We start from the raw sequence: 23,814 nt of genomic DNA on the forward strand, positions 1-23,814 counted from the left end.
GCAACCCTCCTATCATCATGCCTTGGTCTTTCGGTGACCATCCCCCGTCCGGAAGAGATCTAGGGGCCCACAGAATCCTGTCATCTCATTAGCATACATAAGACACTCTTATCCCTCCAGAGATCCCAAGGGTTTTATGACCTGTGTGCCCTAAGTTGGAATCAGGGACAAAAAACAAATATAAAAATGCTAATATATGAAGATCAAATCTAAAAAGGCCAAATATAAAAAAATAAAACTGGCTACAAGAAAGAATACAGTGTATAAAGCAGGGTGTCTGCCAAATTAACCAACACAGGAAATCAGTGACATGAGGGTGGCATTATATCTGTCCTCATTCTCTCTCTACCCATATATGCTAAGGGACCCTAACAATGAGCTTCAAATGCCGGTTAACTCAAGACCTCAGGACCTGCCTTATCTGAGATGCAGTCTTTAGGGACCTCTGCCCATCTCTGTTGCTCCCAGATGATTGAAATATACTGAACTTGACTTTCTGTGCTATTCTTCTGACTCCTATTGCCTGCAGCTGAACTTACACATGTCTGGGTGATTTGTGACTTCAGTGAGATTACAAGCTAACCCAGGCAGAGAGCTTGTGTGAAATGTTTCTCCTGCCATCCCCAGCACGCAGGGCAGTACCGTTCCAAACATCAATAAATGTTTGCTAATTAATTGATAGATTTATAAAATGACTATAACTAGGAATGATAATAATAATGATAATAAACAATATCCTTTAAAGAACATTTAAAACTTGCCAGGAATTATGATAAACATTAGACATTTAACAATTAAATGAATTTATACAAAATACCTATAAAAGAGAAATAGAATATTATCTACACAGGAGAAAACTAAGTTTAGAAAAAAGAAATGAAAAAAAAATAGTTTGGGGGGGGGGAGCATGTATATAACAGGTAGAATAATTGCATCCCTGCCTCCTAATCTCCAGAATGTTGATCAAAGTGGGATTTTGAAGGCTTTGCTAACAAAATTTTTCAATGCTCAGGAGAAAAGATTGAATTTTCCCAACAAAATTGATGTCCTTTTATGAATTCATCTAGAAGGATTTTTTGTTGTTGTTGTTGTTTTATAAGCAATCAGGATATGCAGTGTGCAGATGCAGGTACTTATAGATTTTTGGTAAAAATCATTTGTATATCACAGGATGAGTCAGAAGGACTGTAAATAAGAACTTAGTCGAAATCAACTTGTTTACTTCCAGCATCCAGTTGATGTCTTTCATATCTGTGGGCAACAAGGCCTTAGAACTTCGGTTGATGTCACGCTTGAGACATTCCCAGCAAGGACGATGCCGTCTGGGAGAATGAGTTGAATTTCACTACATGCATGTCTCCCAGTCCCTGGGAAACTAATTCTCAAATGTTGGCTTTATTTTTACACCGTAGCTTTTAAGATCACCATTGTTTGTGTGTGTGTGTTTGTGTGAATCTCGGTGGTATCCCAGTCGTGTCTAGTTGTGCCTAATGACCAACCACCGTGTGGCAACTGGCTTCATGACCTAATGTATCTGTCTATAGTTTCCAATCTGGCTCAGTTACATATGTCATTGACGTTGGCAAGATGTGTGTGATTTGTTCATAAATATAATAAGAAATGGAAATCGAACTGGATCTTCAATCCAGAAGTCACATTTTCTGTCTGTTACCCCATGCCATACCGCAGAAGGGTTTTGGCAGCACTTGATGGCAGGAGATGCCTATGTCTGCGGTGAGAGAACAGCGGCACGTGAGCTGTTCAGGTTGCCAGAGAGAATTACATAATCACAATACACTGGATGAGAATCAACTCATCACTGTAAGACTGGTATAGTTTTCTACCTGGGTTTGATTATTCCCAGGACCTATGAAAGATCATGACTCTATAATTTGGGGGACCTCAACTGAAAAAAAAGAGGGACAATGATATCCAAAATTAGGGGGGAAGTAGAAGAAATTAGCTTGACTATAATTAGTATAAAAAATTAGCAAATGAACAAAACAAAACAGGAAAACAAATCCGGAAAAATCTTTGAGCTGAAGCTCATTATGTGAAGTCAGTTCTAACTTCCACCATGACCAATATATAAGGATCTATGGTGTATAAATATATTTTAACACCTCCTGCTTATTCTCCTTCAAGGCTGTTTTAATACTCATATAATATTTTGCCCCTGTGAATAAGCAGAAGACACACAGCCAATTCTCCTGAAAACCAAAGGCACGCTGTGTTCTCAAGGCTCCTTACAAGGCTATGAATCTATTCCCCTAAACCACAATTCTATCCATTTGCCCAAGGCATTAGTCCCTTAACCAAATATAAGTGTCCCTAGGTAGCAGGTTACAGTTCTGTACATTGACAGTATAAATAAAGCTTTTCACACACACACTAACATCCTTCCTGGGTGCAGTTATTAGCCATCGTTTCTTTCTGATTTGTGATACCTGTAGATTCTGAATGAACAAATGTAGTTTTACAGGCTCATATAAAAAGTAAAACAAATACGAAATCAAGACAGAAAAAACAGATCTAAGAGTGAGAAAAGATGTCAGGATTCAAAAAAATACATTTAGCATGTATGTTTGGAGTTAAAGTAATACAAATAATAATGATAATAATAATAAAATGAACACGGACTCAATTTCTAGGTTAAAGAATAGGAAATAATAGTATCTTAGAAGAATCCTATGTACCCATCCTTAACAATATTCTCTCTGTCCTACCACCATACATTTGTATTATTTTATGTAGTTTTATCACACATGAACATGTCCCTAAAATATATATTTACTTTTAACTACTTTTGAATTTTTAACTTTTATAAATATATTTTTACTAATATGCTCTTTTATAATTAGATTTTTAAAATATTTTACTCAACATTATGTTTATGAGAGTCATCTGTATCTGTGATTTATATACCACAAATTGTCTGTTTTATCACTGATGGATATTTGACTTGTTTCCTTTTTTTTTTTTTCAATTTTGAAAAGACTATGTTATATAAAGTTTTGGCCATATCTCCTGGTATACACAAAAGAAATTATCTATGGTATGTATCAGGAGATGGAATTGTTGGAATATAGAATATGCACATTACTAATTAAACAGAATATGAAAGTATCCCCAAAAGTGGCCAATGTGCCCGGCTGGTGTGGCACAGTGGTTGAGCATCAACTTATGCACCAGGAGGTTGCTGGTTCGATTCCCGGTCAGGGCACATGCTCAGGTTGTGGGCCTGATCCCCAGTGGAGGGCATGTAGGAGGCAGCCAATCGATGTCCTCTCTCATTGATGTTTCTCTCTCTCTCTCCTTCTCCTTTCCTCTCCCTCTAAAAATCAATAAAGAAAAACTAAAAAAATTAAAAACCAAAGAAGTGACCAGTATACTCTCCTATGAGCAGTGGATGAGAGTACCTGTTGCATACAGCCTGCTGACATTTTTTTTAAGTCCGTAAATCTGGTAGATCTGAAAGTATATTTCAATATGATTTTAAGTTATAATTTCCATATTGTGAATAAATTGGGCATCTTTTCACAGGTTTAATGATCTTTGGGATTTCCTTCCCTGGTTGTTATTTTATCATGGGTGGCATGTTTCTCCTCATTCATTTATAAAAGTCATTGTTTGACACTATTCCTTAATTCATTGAAAATATTTCCCAGAGTATGTGGCTTATATTTTAAATCTCTATATGAAACATTTTCATATTTTTCTGTACAGTTTAAATTTGATATTATGTCAGCTGATTTCCCCAAAGAACCTTTGTAGGCAAGAAGAGAGTGGCAAGAAATATTCAAAGGGATGAAAAGCAAGGACCTACAACCAAGATTATTCTATCCTGCAACGCTATCATTCAAAATTGATAGACATATAAAGAGCTTCCCAGACAAGGAAAAACTAAAGGAGTTCATCACCATCTAATCAGTATTATATGAAATGTTGAAGGATCTTTTGGAGGAGGAGGAGGAGGAGGTGGAGGAGGAGGAGGTGGAGGAGGAGGAGAAGGAAGAAGAAGAAGAAGGAGGAGGAGGAGGAGGAGGTGGAAGAGGAGGAGGAAGAGGAGAGGGGAAGAGGAGAAGGGGGGAGGGGGAGGGGGAGAATAAGAAAAAGGAGGAGAGAAAGAATAAAATATCAATAATAAAATGGCAATAAATACATATGTATCAACAATTGAATCTACAAGCAAAATGAATAAGCAGAACAGAAACAGACTCATAGGTACAGAGAACTTTTTTTATCAGATGGGAGGGGGACAAGGGGATAGGTGAAAAACACAAAAGAATTAAGAAGTACAAACTAGTTGTTAAACTGAGGAACTTCAGAGGGAAATGGGGTTGGGCGGGGTGGGGGGAGATAAACCAAAGAACTTACATGCATATGTGCATAACCAGTGGACACAGACAGCAGTGTGGGGAAGGCAGGAGGGGGCGGGAGCAGGGAGGGGAGTTCAGTAGAGGGAAAGGGGGACATCTGCAATTCTTTCAACAATAAAGATAAATTTTAAAAACTTCCATACACAAAGTCATAGATATTTTCTTCTAAATGTTTTAAAGTGTTTTCTTTCACTCTTTAGTCTTTGATTCAATTGGCATTAATTTTTTATGTTTTGTGTGATGTGAGAGATAGAGATGCATTTGTATTTTCCATATGCTTAACCACTTTGTGCAATTTAGTGCATAGCCCTGTTCACCACAATGCAGTGAGCAACCTATCCCATGCCAAGAGTCCATGTTTTTGTAGATCTATTTCTGGAAATCCTGTTTTATTTCAGTTGTCTATCTAGTTGCCTGTTAAGTTGAAATATCTTGCTTCCTACTTTATAGAGAAAATTAAAGCAAACGGAAGTCAATTTCCATAAATTCCTGACACCAAATCTCCTCTACATACTAGTCAAAGAATAAAAGAGGTCACAATGTCCACTCTGCTTACTATACTAAAATAGAGGTTTTATCTGTGTGCTATATTTGCGTACATAATCTCAACCACTTTCTTTCATATAAGGACTTTACACACCAGTAATTTTCCCTTCTCTTTCTCTTAATTCATCAGTATTTCTTTCTCTGAAGAGTCATTTTCATCATTGTATGAACATACTTTATCTCTTCTTACTTAAAATACACAAATACAATTAGACCCCTCTCTTAAACACTGCTATTTCTTCAGCTACACCCATTTCTCTACTCTCCTGTATAGCAAAACTCCTTGAAAGAGTTTATTAGACTCACTGTTTTAATACCTTTCCTCCTACTCTCTCTAAACTCACTCCATTCAGGCATTCTATGCCACCATTCTGCTGAAACTGCTCTTGGAAAGCTCACCAATGACTATATCTTGGTAAATTTGATGATAATTAGATCTGGGCAGAGCTGATCACTCTTGTCTTGAAACACTCTTTCATGTGGCTTCTAGGATGCTACATTCTGCTGGTTCTTGACCCTACATCAGTAAGAGCTCCTGAACCAACATTCTGTGTGTGTGCCTCTCATTCCTGACCTCTTAAAGTTACACTATCCCAAGAACCAGTCAGACTTAGCCTTGAGCCTTTCTTCATGTGTTTCATGCAAGCTACCAAGAGAGCTCATTGGCGCTGTCTTCAAATATATTCAGAATCAGACCAATCTTTTTTATCTCCACAGGTGTCGCTCTGGTCTAAATGCCACCCTCCTCTTACCGAGATTCTTATATTCACTCTCGTCTCTCTTCACCTTTGCTCTCCTGTGATCTAGTATCAACACAATAACTTTACTGATCTTTCTAAAGTGTGAGTCACTTTATGTCACTTACTGTCAATATCTTCCATTGATGACCCATTTCACAAAGGAAAAGCCAAATTTCTTACCATGGCCGGTCAAGCCTTCTTTGATGTTACCCCGTTGTGTGCTCTCTCTCTGTGATTTCAGCTCTGCTGCTCTCTCCTCTTCCCTCTCCACTCCACTCCTGCCACACTCCCTTGACAAGGCCTGTTCCTTCTGTCTAGTAAATCACAAAGCAGGCTCCCTCACCTTCCACAAGTCTTGCCTCAAAGGTCACCTTGTCAGCGGGCCTAACACATTTTAGAAAATTAAAAGGAACCCCCACTTAGCAGCCACTGTACCATTTACCTTGTTCATTATCCTTCCTAACATTTTTTATCTTCCAGTATAATATATAACTTACTGTAAGATGATATTCATCGTCTGTGTTCCCAGCGGTGTACTGGCGGTGGCGCGTACCAGATCAGCAGAGCTGACTGTACACATCTTTTGCCAACGCTGTCATTCAGTAGCTTGAAATTGGTCATGGTAGCAGTATTACCATAGAAATGAGCAAATGTTACAAACCAGAGCTTTCCCCACGCCTTGGTTGTTAAAAATTTGTCATCACAACACTGGTCTTTTTTCTCTAGCATATCCCTCTCTCACTACATTAAAGCAGGGTTTCTTTATTATATTTATTGCTGTTTCCCTAGCACTTAGATTAATACCAAGTATTTGTGAGGTGGTTGAAGAAACCAGAAAATGAGTGAATACTGAGTTGTATATGATTTTTCTCCTTCAACCAGTAAATATGCTGAATTGTATTACAAGGTTTTCCAAATTTAAAAAGAAAAAAGTATGCATTTCTGGAATAAATCCAACTTTATAATTACGTATTTTCTGATACACAGAGAGGAATACCTCAGAGATTCTGAGGGTTCAGTCCAGAGTACTGCAATAAAATCAATATCATAATAAAGCAAATCACATGACTATTTTGGTTTCCCAGTGCACATAAAAGTTATATTTTCACCATTCTTTAGTCTATTAAAGTATGCAATATCATTATGTCCAAAAAAATCAATGTACATATTTTAATAGAAATAATACTTTACTGCTAAATTACTGAGCCTTCAGCAAGTTATACAATCTTTTTATTCTGGTGGAGGGTCTTGCCTTGATGTTGATGAAAATGTGGTGTTTGTGAAGTGTGATGAGGTGAAAGGCAATAAAACGAGGTCTGCCTGCACATTCTGTTTGTGATGTGTCATTTAAGGATGTGTGTCTTGCCTGGCAGGTATGGCTCAGGGGTTGAATGTCAGCCCATGCAGCAAGTAGTCACTGGTTTGATTCCCGGTCAGGGCACATGCCCAGGTTGTGGGCCAAACTCCCAGTAGGGGGCGTGTAGAAAGTGGCCAATCAATGTTCTCTCTCATCAATGTTTCTATCTCTCTCTCTCTCCCTTCCCCTCTCTCTAAAATCAATAAAGAAAAATAGATAACATGAACACTAAAAAAAAAAAGAGAATGTGTGTCTTACTTACCAATAAGATCACCCTGTAGGTTTCTTTCTTATGCTGTATATTTTAGTTTTGGTTGTCAAAGTTATGGTAAACTATTACATGAATGGAGGAGAATTATTTCAATTTCTATTTTCTGAAAATGTTTGCATGAGATTGAAATTATGTGTTTTATGAATATGTGGTAGAACTGGCCTATAAAACCACCAAAGCTTTCTTTGGGGAAAGATTTTAAATGATTTTTTTTAGTAAGTTTGAGACTATTGATATTTTTTATTTCTTTTAAAATCTATTTGCAGTACTCCTATTTTTTTTTTTTTTTTTTTTAGGAGTCCATTCTCTGCAGATATGCTTTGAATTTATTAGCATATCATTACTTTAATCTGTGTCACATTTGTGGTTAAACCCATTTGTCATACCTAATAGCGTTTATTTCATTGTTTTTCTACTTTTCTTTGTCTACAAAATTGAGTTTCTCATTTTAGTTGTCTATTAACAAAACAGGCTTTTAAAATATCTTTTCTTCATTACAACTTTTTCTTGCTCTTTCATTAATTTACTCTACTACCATTATTTTAAAAGGTTACTTTCCTTTTAAATCTGTGCTTGTTTTATGTTACAGGCAGAATCCTAAAAGTAGCCCTAGATTCAATGCCCTGATCCTCTGAATTTGTGAATATGATAACACTATTATAATTATGTTACGTTATACAACACAGTTGAATTTAAGATACTGAAAATATGTAAATTAATATAATATAATATAATGTAATGTAATATAATATAAATGTAATAAGCCTTTTAAAAGCAGAGAGTTTCACAGTTTGTAATAGAAGAGATAGAGATTGGAAGCATAAGAGGAGTTTGATGTGATATTGCTGGCATTATACATGCCGCTAAGTGTGTCCACATAACTGAGCTCTGAGTTCTGGCCATTTGTATAAGAGTGAAAGTGTTGTAAGAAAATTTCAGGTCATTTTTCTAAAGGCAAGAGGGCTTTCCTTGAAATTCCTCATTACCACATATTCCTATTGGTAAGTAATATAGTGAATAATTAAACAATCTTGGAAAATATATATGGAGAATAGCAGAGGCTGCCTTCAATTCTAAAGCATTTATTTCCAGACAATTATGGGGGAGAGATATCAGCTCTATTTTACTCAGGCCACTGCATTTTACAGTCTCTTGATCACAGCAGTTGGGTTTATATCCTAACTATTAAAACATATAGAAAGTGATCACTTAATCTTCTGTCTTTTAATTCTCTTTCAAATTTTCTACTACCCATTTTCCTGTGCCTCATTCTATTGTCATTCAATATTACCAGATCTGTCATCCAGTTTGCTAATTTTCTCTTCAGCTGCATCTAATTGAATGTTAATTCTGTCCATTAAATACTAGTTTTAACCTTTGTGTTTTATTTATAATCATTTCTTCTGCAAATGTGCCCCTGTGGATAGTATCTACCCATTAACCATATATTCAAAATTTGTTTATTTCTTCAAAAATATAAAATCTATGGAAAATCATCAGGTTGGTAGTCTTTGATATCCAGACTATATAGTTAGTTATTTCTGCTCTCTCTTGCTGATGGTGCTTAGTGCCATGATGTTTAATAAATTTCTAATGTGAATGCATGTTCCTTGGAACTCTACCTTTGAGAGACTGTTGAGATGAAATTTAGGTTTAGAATATATTACTCCAGAGGATAATTACTTGCTCTAACCAACACCTACAGAACTACCATTTAGGCAGTGGTTCTCAACCTTCCTAATGCTGCGACCCTTTAATACAGTTCCTCATGTTGTGACCCCCAACCATAATTATTTTTGTTACTACTTCATAACTATAATTTTGCTACTGTTATGTCTTAGGCAACCCCTGTGAAAGGGTCGTTCAACCCCCAAAGGGGTCACGACCCACAGGTAGGTCTAAATTTTAGAGCAACTATAAACATCATATGGGGTGAAGTGAGTTGGAAGGTACAGAGAATGTGAATTATAACTCTCAAAATTTCAAAGATATTTGTAATTTGGAATTCTCATTAGATAATTTTTTTCTTTAAAAAAATATCACTTAGCCCTAGCTGGTTTGGCTCAGCGGTTAGAGCGTCAACCTGCAGACCAGAGAGTCCTGGGTTTGGTTCTCACTAAGGGCACGACCTCGGTTGCAGTTTGTCCCCGGCCCTGGTTGGGGTTGTGTGGTTGGCAACCAGTCAATATGTCTCTCTCACATAAATATTTCTCTCTCTCTCTTCTCCCCCTCTCTCTCCTACACTGTCTGAAGATAAATGCAAAAAAATGTTTTTGGGTAAGGATAAAAAATATACATATATATTACTTAAATATAGTATGCCAAAGGGGTATAAGTTCACATATCTCCTACTATAGGGTGCCTTTATACTTTCTATTTTGTTACTGAGAATTTTGATCTTCAATTCACCTAAATTTATGCTCTCGATTTCTATATCTTTGTTCATCAAGAATAAAAATAATCCTCCAGAGCAATGCTAGTTTTTGCTTTCTTGTCCTAATTTGGCCTTTCTTATACTTCATTTATATACTTTTCTACCAGCTCAACAATGCATTGAAAAATATATAACTAGCTGTAAGTACATTTTTCTATTTTTTGTTCAGATAGAGTGTGGGGGGGGCATTGACACAAAGGGGACACATCGAATGGCTGCCACCCACATGACCAACCAGCGCTGAGGACAAACTGCAGCCGAGGTGCACGCCCTCAGCGGGAAGAAGATGCTTTCTTATACATCTCAACGCCATACTTTCAGATAACTTTATTTTTCTCCAGAGCATGTATCATTATGTTAAGTTGTCTTTCATATTTGTTTTCTTCTCTCTCTCTCTCTTTCTCTCTCTCTCTCTCTTTTGCCATTTTCTGTCTTTCTCTTTTTGGAATATAATTTCCTTAGACAAAAAACCTTGTTGGTTTTATTCATTGCTATATCTTCAGTTCTGTACTAATACTTAGTACATAGAAAATGGTCAATAAACATTCCCCAAATATAAATATAAATATAAAAATTAAAAATAGTATTGGGATATTATAATTTTAACATGAAACATATTATTAAGATTTAAGATATATCACAAAAAAATTAAGAAATTTATTGCATTGAGTTTTTTGGTAAAAAAAAAAAAATTCTTCAGACAAAACTTGGTCATTAATATGACAGACAAAACAGACAAATACACAGATTTAAGTCCTGAATTAAGATTAGTGATGTTGAGCATCTTCTCATATGTCTGTTGGCCTCTATGGATTCGTGTCTATTCAGTTCCTTTGTCCATTTTTAATTGGATTGTTTGTTTTCTGGTGTTCAGTTTTATAAGTTCTTTATAGATTTTGGATATTAACCCCTTATCAGATGTACCATTAGCAAATATCTTCTCCCATTCAGTGGACTGTCTTTTCATTTTATTGAGGTTTTCTTTGCTGTGTAAAAAATGTGTAGTATAATGTAGTCGCATTTGTTCATTTTTTTCTTTTGTTTTCCTTACCAAAGACAATACATCAGGAAAAAAAATTGTTATGAGATATATCTGAGATTTTACTGCCTATGTTTTCTTCTAGGATTTTTATGGTTTCAAGTCTAACATTTAAGGCTTTAATCCATTTGAGTTTATTCTTGTGTATGGTGTAGTAAGGTGTCTAGTGTCAATTTTTTTGCATATATTTGACCCATTACCTCATACCATGTATTGATTAGACTGTCTTTGCCTCCCTTGTCAAATATTAATTGAACATATAAGCATAAGTTTATTTCTGGGCTCTCTATTCTGTTCCATTGATCTATACATCTGTTTTTACGCCAGCATCATGTTGTTTTGCTTACCATATCCTTAAAATATTGTTTGATATTAGGTAGCATGATTCCTCCAACTTTGTTCTTTCTCAGTATTGCTAAGACTATTTAGGTGGTTCCATATAAATTTTTGGAATATTTGTCGTAGTTCTGTGAAATATGCCATTGAAACTGCATTGAATCTATATCATCTGAGAAATGAAATTAAAACCACAATGAGACATCACCTCACACCTGCCAGAATGGCTATCATCAATAAATCAACAAACAAAAAATGTTGATGAGGATGTGAAGAAAAGGAAACCTTTGTGCAATATTGGTGTGAATTCAGATTGGTGCAGCGACTGTAGAAAGCACTATGGGGTGACCTCAAAATATTAAAAATAGAACTGCCTTATGACACAGCAATTCCATTTCTGGGAATGTATCCTAAGAAACACAAAGCACTGATTTGAAAGTATAAATGCACCTCTATGTTCATTGCAATATTATTTATAATAGCCAAGATTTGGAAGCAACCCAAGTGCCATCAGTAGATGGTGAGTGGCTAAAAAAATCTGTGGTCTATTTATACAATAGAACACTACTCAGCAGTAAAAAAAAAAAAGAAGAAGGAAATCTTACCTTTTGCAACAGCATGGATGGACCTGGAGAGTATTATGCTAAGTGACATAAGGCAGTCAGAAAAACACAAATACCATATGATTACACTTATATGTGGAATCTAATGAACAAATTAAACAAACAAAATAAAAACAGACTCATAGATAGAGAATATACTGACAGCTATCAGAGGGGAGAGGTATAGGGGTTGGATGAAAAAGTGAGGCGATTAATAAAAAAAAACCTCATAGACACAGTCAAAGGTGTGGTAATTAGCAGAGGGAAAGAGGGTGCGGGAGGTAGAAGAGATAAAGGATGGGGGGGATGGTAATGGAAGGAGACTTGACTTTGGATAGTGAACCCACAATGCAGTGTACAGATGATGTATTATAGAGTTTTACACTTGAAACCTATATAATTTTATTACCCAATATCACCCCAATAAATTCAATAAAAATTTAAAAAATAAAGTCCTGAGTTACTGTAATATATATATAGTCACTGAATATTAACCTTAATTTCAGGTTGTCATTTAGGTTTACATCCTTAACGCATCATTTCTCTGGTGTGTTTGAAAGGTGCTGTGTTAGAGATTGTCACTCGGAGTTTTAAGACACCTGGAGTTACTAATATGACTGACATGACTATTGAACAGTTCTTCATAGCCTCTGCCAGCATGCCTTTATCCTGAGTAAAGGGGATAGATTAGATAATTGAAAGGTTCAGCAAGAATTCATGTATGTGTATTTCACGGAAGCAAAAACATATGTTCAAGAATGCAAATTTGAGGATGAACTGTGTTTGCTGTAAAAAGAACACTGGAATTGGGGTTTAGAGACTTAAGTTTTAAACCTACCTTATTCTCTTACTAGGTATTTTACTTAACATCTCTAAACCTCAGTCAATTTATCTTCAAAACAAAAAGGATGTAGTAAACGTCCCTTCCAATTTTGCAGTTCTATTATCAAATATTTCTCAGACTTGTAAGTGCTCTGAAGATCAAATAAAGTCTTAGAATATGTTATTCTTCCTCTATGGGACTTCGTGTAAGGTGAGCCTCTGCTAGATTTTTTAACATTTGAACTATGAATACATGATGCCTGTCCCCAAGTGTTTCCCCAACGTAGTTGGTAATATAACCAAGGATAGAGTGCAACATAGAAAGAAAGTCTTGAGCGATCAGCTTGAGTAAGAAAAGCTAAGGATCCCACAGAGACATTTATGGTTACTCAACAATCTGAACCCAGCCTGATATATCTACTCTTGGACAATAGATGATACTTCACTAGTCAGAGCTTATTGCAGTCTACCTCTGCTTACTAAATCCCACACTCATTTGTCTTTCACCATCACTTACCTCTGGTTGAATTCCATTTCTCCTCTTTTTAAAAATATGTTTTCATTGAGTTTTTTATAGAGAGAGGAAGGGAGAGAGAGGTAGAAACATCAATGTGAGAGAGAAACATCGATAGGCTGCCTCCTGCACACCCTCTTCTGGATTTCGAGCCTACAACTCAGGAATATGCCCTGACTGGGAATCAAACTTGGACCTCGCAGTCCATGGAGCGATGCTCAATCCACGGAGCCACAGTGGCTGGGCTACTTCTCCTCTTGTACATTGTTTTTATTTTGCAGAGAATTAAAGCACAGTATCCTTAACATAGGGCAAATCTAAACATTAGTTAGCCAATACTTGGCCTTCTCATGAGTCTGAAATATGCTCTCTGTAACTTGAGCTATTGATGAAGGCCCTGTCATAGCAGATGGATGGACCAAACCCAAGATGCCATCTAGAGCTTCATTCCAACATGCTGCCCCCCATCATCTTAAATAAATCCTACTACCACATGACAAGATTCATTAATCAATGGGCTTCTTGGATTCTTGGGAATCATAACTTCCAACTTGATTGACATTTTTTCTACCTTCTTGTCTTCCTTCACCAGTTTCCTTTCTCTTGGTCCATCATGACCATCTCCATGTGTTGCCTACAGAATGGCATGATGTTTATTTTTCTGTCTACATGCACTATAGGAAACAAAAAGCAGTAATACCTTATCCAATTAAAGGTATGTCATGGTAGTCAAGAAGAATTTGACACTGGAGTAAGATCTGACTTAGTTATCTAGTTATTGCATGTATAATAGTCTTGTAAACATTGTTTTTATTTCAAGTCTAACCTGAAGATACAAATATCAACTTCATAAGGATGCTGGAATGATTGAATGAGACAACATATACAAGGAATGTAGCACAGAGCCTGCCATACAGTAAACACTCAATAAATGGAAATGACAGTCTAAACAAATGTTTGCTTTACAGATAACTCTATCATCTGCCTAATAGAAGCATTTTAAGCAGAGCAATCCTGCTTCTCTCATTGGTTTTTCCCTCTTCCCTTTCTTACGTAGAGTTGAAAAGATGCTCAGAGACAGGTCTTGCCCTTTTCTTGAGGAAGGGAAGACAGTTTGCTCAACATCACAATTTGAATTAAAATTAGAATTAGGACTAGCTAACTCAGGTCTATATTCCCAGGGTTAAGAATCTGAGGGATAGAGGAAGAGGGAAGGGAGTTTGGAATTATTAAAAACTAGAGTACTTCTCTCTTCTTTATGGAAATTTAAAAGAAGAGGGTAGGTCCTTCCAGTGCTGTTCTATGCTGAAAACAGGAGAAAGTTGCAGAGTCAAAGGGAAAAGCAAGTACCTTGGTAATGAGGATTAGTCGTAAATTGAAAACAACAGCAGAAAATGCAGTCCCCAATGTAATATCCATTAAGTAGAGTTCTGAAGTGTATTAGCCAATTATACTTTTTCCAAGCAGCCTGAGCAGCTTCTCCAAGTACACTTGTCAACACAATCAGGTCCTCTTAGGAAAACAGCTGAGCTAGAGCCCACACCTCTGAGTATGAAATACTGAAAAGTCTAAGATTTAATCCAAGACTAACTTGAACCAGGACACTAATTTTAATTTTAGAATGGAAATGAGATACGAAGAAAGGAAGAGAACTTATTTGGAATGGTTGAAAATATAAATAGGATGTCAAAGTCTACAGAGAAACAGAAGGTTAGAGTTGGCTTTCATTTCACAGGGACCAACTGCCCAAGCTAAGGATGAGTCTTCAGTAGCATATTGCTGTGGAGTACCTAGACTCTCTGTCTCTTGTTGTGTGTTGGATTCAACCTGCAATTGGGGTTAAGGTGTGAATCTGCCTCATCATTAGTTCCCTGCACAGTCCTCCTCTAAGTAGCTGAGTCAGATGTTGTGGTCAGAGAATCAAGGTTATCATTACCATTGTCCTTACCAGATGTGTATCAGGACCTCATTACAGGAAACATATAATGTCTTTCCCACAGCTTCATAATCACATATTGGCCCCATTAATGTACAAAATTAATCATGTCCTATGGTTGAGAGAACTGATGAGTTTCCTATTTAGAAGCTGGAGAGACCAGCCCCAAGACATCCTGGCATTGCTTGGCTTTGGACTTGAACCCAAGGCTCAGGAAGAGAGCTCTTTACTATTCCTTATGGACCAAAGTCTCCTAATCTCTTTTAGTTCCACTTTTAATAATGTAGGTCCATCTGCCTTGGTTTTTCTCTCTAGCTTGAGACTTCCCACCCCCATTATAACTATAAAAACTGGCTTTGTTCTTACCAGTCATTCTGAGAAATGGTTCCTGTGTCCTGCCCCTGACCTTAGGCTGGCTCTTGCCATTAAGCGCCTGACTCAACCTAGCACTGGACCCAACTCCTTCTGATGCTATGTACCATGTGAGTGAGGCAACAGAGAAGTAAGTCATAATCTAAGGAAGTGCATACCAAAAACAACAGAAGTGCAAGGTCAACAATGCCCAGGTTTCTAGTTTCCAACCCCTCAGCTCCTTTCCCTGTTTGTACTTAGCGTGTTCTGAACCCATTTATTTCACAAGATTATTTCAGAGCTTCCTACAGCATCACTGCAGGTCCTCGGCCCTGTCCATGGTACTACGCTGAACTCGCTCACAAGGAACATGAGGAAATGACTAACTTTACCCCTACACAAAGCTTTCTTTCCCTTCATTTCAATATCTGGAAGGCATATGCTGGGCACAAACCCAAATACCACACCTTTGCTTCATATTTTTGGAATGTTCAGCTCACCTCATGGGTGATAAAAGTATCTCCCCTTCTGCCTCCTGTTTTATAATGCAGGACAAAAATTATCCCCATCTTCCATCTGTTGTCTGCCTTCTGCAAGAATCTGTGCTCATCTACTGCATAAAGATACAAAAAAATTGACTTAGGAATGAGCCATAAATGTCTCTTTAAAGGTTAAAGCAAAGGAGCTCTACGAGTCTAGGTTACTGGGGCATGAGGGTAAAGGATGCAGATTCAATAGGCTGGGGATGGGACCTGAGACCCTCATTGCTGCTTTTTCTACCCAGGGGCCACTCTGAGTGAAAATCAGTAGGGTGCTGTAAACTATACAATCAAGTAAGTTTGGGAGAGGGTGGCATGGCATAGGCAGAGAGTGAACCATATATCCACACATATATATATACATACACACACACACACACACACACACACATCAAAGATTGTTTTTATCCTTACAGCTGTTATCAGGCACACATGCTTCCTATTCCTTCTCTAGAAACTAGATCCTTAAGGCTAACCTATGGTTTGAAATTTTCATAACCCCATTGTCAGAATAGATCAAAGTATCTTTTGTGCTTCTATCATTTCTTGTACAAACTTTCAACTTACTTGCAGTACAACCATCTGCTTATGTTTCTGTGCCCCTTGTTAGACTGTGAATTATTTGAGGACAAGGAGTGTGTCTCAATAACCTACACAATATGAGTAGCTGGGGCAGTGTCTGATACTGATAGATAGATGCTCAGCAAATGCTCATTGAATGACTGAATGGAAGGATAAAGAATGCACTGTGTGTTGGACCAATTCTGCATGAATGAAAGATTATGCTTGGTTCATAATATTTTACTCGTTCTGGGAGGTCTCTGTTTTCCAAAGAAAGTGTCAGTAGTGAAGGGAGTCTCATCATTACTGAAACTGAAGTTCCAAGTTACCCCAAAGAATGTTTCACCAGCCACTGTTCCATTTCCTACTATGTGGGGGGATTCAAGAGTGCACCTGCTTCAATAGGGAGCTTTAGTTGCTAATGAAACAAAGACGGCCTCACTAGTTACTTTATCATCATTACTAGTTGGTAACTGTAAATGAAATAGCATTTTAATTTCTTGAACACCTACTCTCTTTTATGTACTTGCTAAGCACTTTGTGAATAAGAACACATTTAATTCTCCCAAACCCCGCAAAATAGGTATAATTAGGTCTGTTTCACAGGTGATGTAATTGATGCACAGAGATATTTTATTTTATTTTATTTTTTATATCATGGTAGTTTAAAATCAAAGAATACATGATTGGGACGGTCCACAATTTGTTGGACCATGCTCAGAAATGTACAAGGACAGGGGTTACACAAAATCAGTGAGGTTCATTCTCAGCATGTTCTCGTTCTGACTGGCTCATTCACAAAATGGTCCATGGTCAGAAAGTTTCATGCTTAATAAGGTACCTGTTCTGGTGTTGTAATACCTGATCTAGGGGTGCATGCACAAGTGGGACTATGATCAGGAGAGATTACAATCAATGCAGGGCATGATCAAGAGGATCCACACCTTGGGGTTTAATGCTCAGGTAGGTACATATACAAGAGTTATAAACGATGATATGGGTACAAGGTCAAAATGGGCTCTGATAAGGGAGGTTGATTCTTAATGAAGTCCATGATCAGAAGTGTTTACTATTCCTGAGTTGATATATGCATGTGATTATGCCTAAGGATTCCAGATTAAGTAGTGTTCCTCCTTAGGGCTTGATGGTTAGCATGTCCCATGCACAATGTAATACATGTTCAAGAAGGGCTTACATCGTGGTAGTTTACAATAAAAGAATAAATTATTGGGAGTGTCTACAATTTGGTGGACCACTCTCAGGAAGGTACAAGGACAGGGGTTACACAAAATCAAAAAGGTACATGAGATACAAAGAGATTTTAGTAACTTGTGCACAATCACATAAAAGTCAATGAGAGAGCAAGATTTTTCTTTTAATGGCTCATGTTTACTAGTCTTGTCTCTTGAGGATTAAAATAGGAAGTTTGAATGGTTGTCAGTGTAAACGTTTCCTGTTAATGATCTATGCCATTATTTTTCAAAGAAAATACTTTCTTTGGATCCAGGAATTAAATACAAAGTATTTGCTGTGACCAAAGTCTTGAGCCATACGATAGAAATATTCTCAGATACCAGTTACAACTGACCATGAGATAACTAAAGGGTTACAGAGATGGAATAGTAGGCAATTACGATGCCATCCGACATGTGATGATACATATAAGGACTGGACCCTCACTAATTTGGGAATGACCAGGTAGGTAAAACAACGTTAACACTAACATGTATCTCATGCCCTATTTGTTTTCTTATTTAATAAATATTTTTACCTGTTACATGCCAGGCACCGAGTGAGTTGGTGCGTATATAGGAATTAATGTTTTATTCATTTAGTCTCCTCAATGTTTTTAAAAATCATTTCTTTGGTTCCTATACCCACTATTTTTTTTATGTTGTCTGGGTCCTTGTCATTTCTCACCTGGACAAAATACTTCTGACTTAGCTCTCAGGTTTCCAACTGATCTCCCAACCTCCAGTCTTGTTTTCTCCAATTTAATTCTGTACCACTGTCAAAAACGATTGGTGGATGCTGACAAGAACTCCATCCTTGAGAAAACTTGAAAAAGGTTTCTCTGTGTCCTCTTTCTGACCAGCTCTGGACCATGGGCCTAATTAGTCCAGTTTTAGCAAGAATCCTGCTGGGTTAGTTTAAAGGGGATCCCTAGCCTTCCATAGCTGATCAAATTCCTCAACCCCCACCCCGATAGCTCATTACCCTGGCCTGCCTTCAGCAAGAATCCTGTTGAGTGCATCTGGCCAGACTCTCCCAAGCCTTGCTGTTTCCTCTTAGTAATTTTCTACCCACTGATCCCCATCCTGCTGTTTGGCTGTAAATCTCTATTTGTTCTTGCTATATTCACGGTTAATCCCAGTCGTTCACCCCTACTGCAAAAATTCTAGCCATTGCTCTTTGGATGATATTCTTAACCTGTAACATGGCATATAAGGTTCCTCATAATCAGTCATCCACATCACCAGGAAGACTTACATAAAACACCTCTCAGCAAGTGTAGTCAACTCTCTTCCTACTCACATAACCATCTTCCATGCTCTGCCGGGCTGGCATCTACGTAATTATGTTTCCCAAATAACCTCTGAACTTTTCAAGGTAAGGGATTTAAATACATCCATCTTTGTTTCCACAGCGCCACTCTGAAAACTGGGAGAACTGAATGTTTATTAAACATCTGATGACTAAATAAAGATTTGATCTTCACCTTTACGATGTGCTAGTCTGAAGCCATTTCATAAGCTTTCCAAACGCGGAGGTGTTTGGTGGAAACCCAGCTGATGGCTGTATGACCTCACGAAGTATTATTTTGAATGAGTGGTTATTTCAATGGTCTTATTTCAGTGGTTCTCACTGTACACTCATCCAGATGCTGCAGCCTTCCGCACAAATGGGTAGACATGGAGATGTTCAATATTCTTAGCAATGAACTTCGATCCTCATTCTTTAGTTGGCTCCCTTTTGTGACTTTGCTACCTCCCTTCTTGTGCTTTTCTTCCCCCCCCCCCAGTTAAGATTACTGAACTGTTAGATTATTATAATCGAGTTTTCCAAAGACTCACCATCAGAATGAGTTAAATGACATGTAACATATTACTAAGGAAGCAGGACATTGCTCAGAGGCTACAGTTTGGTCTTGAAGCTTAAAGGTTTTCATACTGTTTAGTGAAGGTATCATACATGTCATTTCTCTCCGGACCTATCACTCCCATAGTCAATGACAATGGGATTTGTTCAGGAATTAGATTTCTTTAGCTTCACCATGCAGCATTTGCCAACAAAAGGTTGCAGTTTCCAGGAATATTTGGTTCAGCACACTTGATTCTTTAGCTGTCATTGTCAGACACACAATGCCCACAGAAATGCTCTCCACCAAGGGACATGCTGCCAGTTCCTCGTGCCTCCCCTCAGATGCACTGGAGGAATGAACTAGATACTTCTTCCTCAAAGGCATAGCTTCCCATTCCCTCAAACGCAAACAGCCACAGCGTAGGTGTGAACCGGGGTTTAAAGTAGAAATTTGGTGGGGCAAAAATGACTGACTTGTCTAAACTTAACTAAATCGCAGGCTAAACTCTTTCTATCAAAAGATCATTTGGATGAATTTCCAATGACAAATAAGGGTATAAGTTAACATTTCCCACTAAATGGGTTGGTTTGCTTGATTCACAATATGTTCAAAGGCTACTGTCTTTACTGTGTTCAAGAGGCATTGGTATGTGGATGCTTAGGTCAGGTGCAGAAAACCAGGCGAGAGAAAAGGAGGTGAGTAGTATGATGAAAATCTATCTTGATCCCCACCCACCCAGGATCCCATTAATTTTCTTTTTCCTTCTTTTTAAAGATTTTTAAATTAATTTTTAGAGAGAGAGGAATGGAGAGGGAGAGAGAGAAATATTGATGTGAGAGAGAAATATCTATGTGAGAGTGAAATGTCTCTTGGCTCCTCCTGTACGCTCTCTAAAGGGGATCGAGCCCATAACCCTGGCACACGCCCTGACCAGGGATCAAACCAGCCACCTTTTGGTGCCTTGGACAATGCCCAACCAACTGAGCCACACTGGCCAGGGCCATTAATTCTCGTGTCAACATCTACTTAGGAGGAAGGATTTCTACATGTCCAGGTTGCCACAAGAAAATACATTTTTAGTGTAACAGGTTAAGTAAAATTGGAAATAGTTGCAATAGATAAATGTTTTTGAAATCCATCATATTTATAAAAATAAAGCCATCAAGACACCCAATAAATTAGTCTTGATGAGATTTGCAATGAGGCATTAAAGATAAGCTCAGTAAACTGTTGAAATGTTAAAAAAAATGTACTGAGGCATAACATCTACTCATACTTTGCATTTGAGGCAAATGATCAGACAAGAAATATTTTTAAATAAACAAAAATTTAAATCTTAACATAAACTACACAGAGCAGATTTAATTTTTTTTTTTTTTTTATCCTCACCCGAGGACATTTTTTCATTTTTTGTTCAGATAGAATGGGAGGGAGAGAGAGGAAGAGAGAGAGAGAGAAACATCGACGTGAAAGGGACACATCGAGTGGCTGCCACCCGCACGACCCAACCAGGGCCGGGGACAAACTGCAACCATGATAAGTGCCCTCAGCGGGAACCGAACCCGGGTCTCTCTGGACCGCAGGCCGATGCTCTAACCGCTGAGCCAAACCAGCTAGGGCAGATTTAATATTTTTGATTACTTAACAGAGTTCAAAGCCATTATACCCTGAGTAGGAATTATAATGCCTGAAAAGAAAACATTGTTTTGTTTTGTTTTTGGTACTGAAATCTATTGATTTTGTTTTTATCACCAGTGGAAAATAGAGACTTTCTATTTCTAAATAAAGTCATATTTAGCTTTTTAAAATTCAAGCACAGTGTGGGGTTTAATATGCTCCTTTGATTTCTGGAGAAATCTGCTCATTACAGGAGTTAATAGAAGAAAAACAGAATTATCCCAATTGTTAGTTCAGTAGTGTGCCCAGAGACCTCACTTTGCTAAACTGTCAGAACTCTTGATAAGATTTCTAAACATCACAGAGGCTCACTTTGGAGGCAAACATGCTCATTTCTTTTTTAAAAAGCTAAAGTTATTTTAAACTTTTATAAGTGGGCAAACTTCATAGGATACCACACCTCACTCCGTGGTAGCAAACAGTTGCAGGCACGATGCGTTATTTGGGGACAGAGTCTGCCTCCTTTAACTGGACACCCCAACACCGGACCAGCAGGACCAGTCTGAGATGGTGCGCGAAGGTTCTGTGTTTCTGTGTTTCTGTGAGAGAACAGAGAGGCAGTAATAGCTCCTCCCCCTTCGATCCCTGCTTTCAGGGAGGTCTCTGCTCTCGAGCTCACCTCCCGACCCCACCGCACACATGGACCCCTCTGCCCACAGGAAGGGCGACATGAGCTTCTCCACATTGTCTACAGCACAAAGACAAGACCTGAGATGAAAATGGAGAGTGGAAGGAGGACAAATAAACTGAGGCCTGGGGCCTCCCTACACTCTGGCCCGGTCCTGCACAGTAGGACCCATGACCCTTCCCAGGAGCTAACCCCCAGGTGGGGAGGGCTTTACACTGCGCATGTGCTCCGTGCATGACGTTTCTGGGCGGCTTTCCCAACCCCATGGTCAGTCTCACATCTCTGGAATTCACTTTCGAACCCAATAAAAGAACGGAAAGGATTAGAAGGTTTTTTTCCCAAGCACCCAGAGATTCAAGCCTTTGTGATCAATCTATCTGGTCTGGGCTCAGGATAAAAAGCATCCTTGGGGGACTTGACAATGTTTTACCTCCAAGTGAGCTGAAAATACCGTAAGAATATAAAAATCCTCCCCCCATCTGTCTGTGTGTGTGTGATTTTCATGGGATTTTGCTTCGATTACAGATTATCATAAAAGGCAAAATGCATACGGCAATTGAAGAAAATTAAATGAGAAACACACAGATAAGTTTAGAAATTTGAGGAAATGTCTAAATGACACACTGATTTTTGCAGGCCTAGAATCTTTTAAAAATTAGATGAACTAAAATGTGCACACGGGAAAGAAAACTGATTTTAGAAGCGAGGGAAGGGCTTTGTCCTCAGATGTTCAGATCGGGGCCCTGTGCTGGAGACCTCCAGGATCACCCCCAGATCAAGCACTCGGCTGGAACTGCTCACAGAATGTTCCCAGAGTTGTAGGCACGGCTAAGATCATAACAAGTGAAAGAATACAACGCAAACACAGAAATGAAAAGGAAAGAAAGACACATGGGGTGGAGTCTGGAAGCCCTAGCTTCCAAGATTCTCCTCCCAGTAGAGTCGCACAGAACTTGACTCCCCCAGCATGAGCTGTGGCAACATGGGAGAAGTGTTACCCAGGGTCACTTGGTAGAGACCCACTGTCCAAGGTGTTCTCGGAGGCTGGTCACATAGGCACCTTCTGCCTGTAACTAACCGAAATTCCATACTCCCAGAAGCAAAACACATTGTTTATCCAAAACAATTTTAGCCCAGTGAGCCATTTTTATAATTTAGGAAGAGTTGTATAGTTGTGAGCAAAGTCTGATAGCGATACTAGCCAAGATGCATAAGGAGCCAAGACAGGAGAAATCATGTCATAATATTTCCCAGCTAACCTATGAAACAGTCCTGCTCCATGCTCATCAGAAAACAATTCCAAAGAAGCCTGGGAAATGTTGCATTCCATATTTCCTTCCTTCAGCCATCTCGGGAAGTTTCCTTTTAAAAGCTCCCAGAACATCTGAAGTAAAGGTCAAATCTATTTGCCTGGAAATGCATTCTCTTATTTTCATGTACTTTCTTTGTTTTTATTAACACAAGTTAATGTTCCCTAGGTCTGGATTCTGTGGAACATGCTTTGGGAAGCAATGTTGTCCATGCATTCTAAAACATTGTCCGATTGTCCTCGATCTCTATGAAATGTCAATTTACCGTCTGCCTTTTGTCCATCTCAAAGAAAAACCTTTCTGAATCTTGCCTGATACTCCAGGTATTGCTCCGTGCCTAGTTGTGTTAAGAATAAAATGATTAGTGACTTGATGTCATGAGTACAGTTGCATGCAAAAGTCAAATTCTATATTTGGACAGTCTGAATAAAAAGATGGGGAAAAGCAACCACAAGAAGAAATATAAGTAGGTTCATTGCTGTTCGACTCTGTTCAAGGGTTAGCAAGCCTGACACTGTCCAACGCACTCCTAGCAATTAAGAGAGGACACCAGGTGTGCTTCCTGGGACACCGCTGTATTCCAGGTTGTGTAACCAGTCAGATCCAGGAGTTCTGTCCTGATTAGTCACTGTGAAACCAAATGTAAGTCACTTGATTTTACTATCTTTGGGTTTCTGAACTGTAAAATGA

This window comes from Molossus molossus, unplaced genomic scaffold, assembly GCF_014108415.1.
Source record: "Molossus molossus isolate mMolMol1 unplaced genomic scaffold, mMolMol1.p scaffold_m16_p_15, whole genome shotgun sequence".
Classification (NCBI taxonomy): Eukaryota; Metazoa; Chordata; class Mammalia; order Chiroptera; family Molossidae; genus Molossus; species Molossus molossus.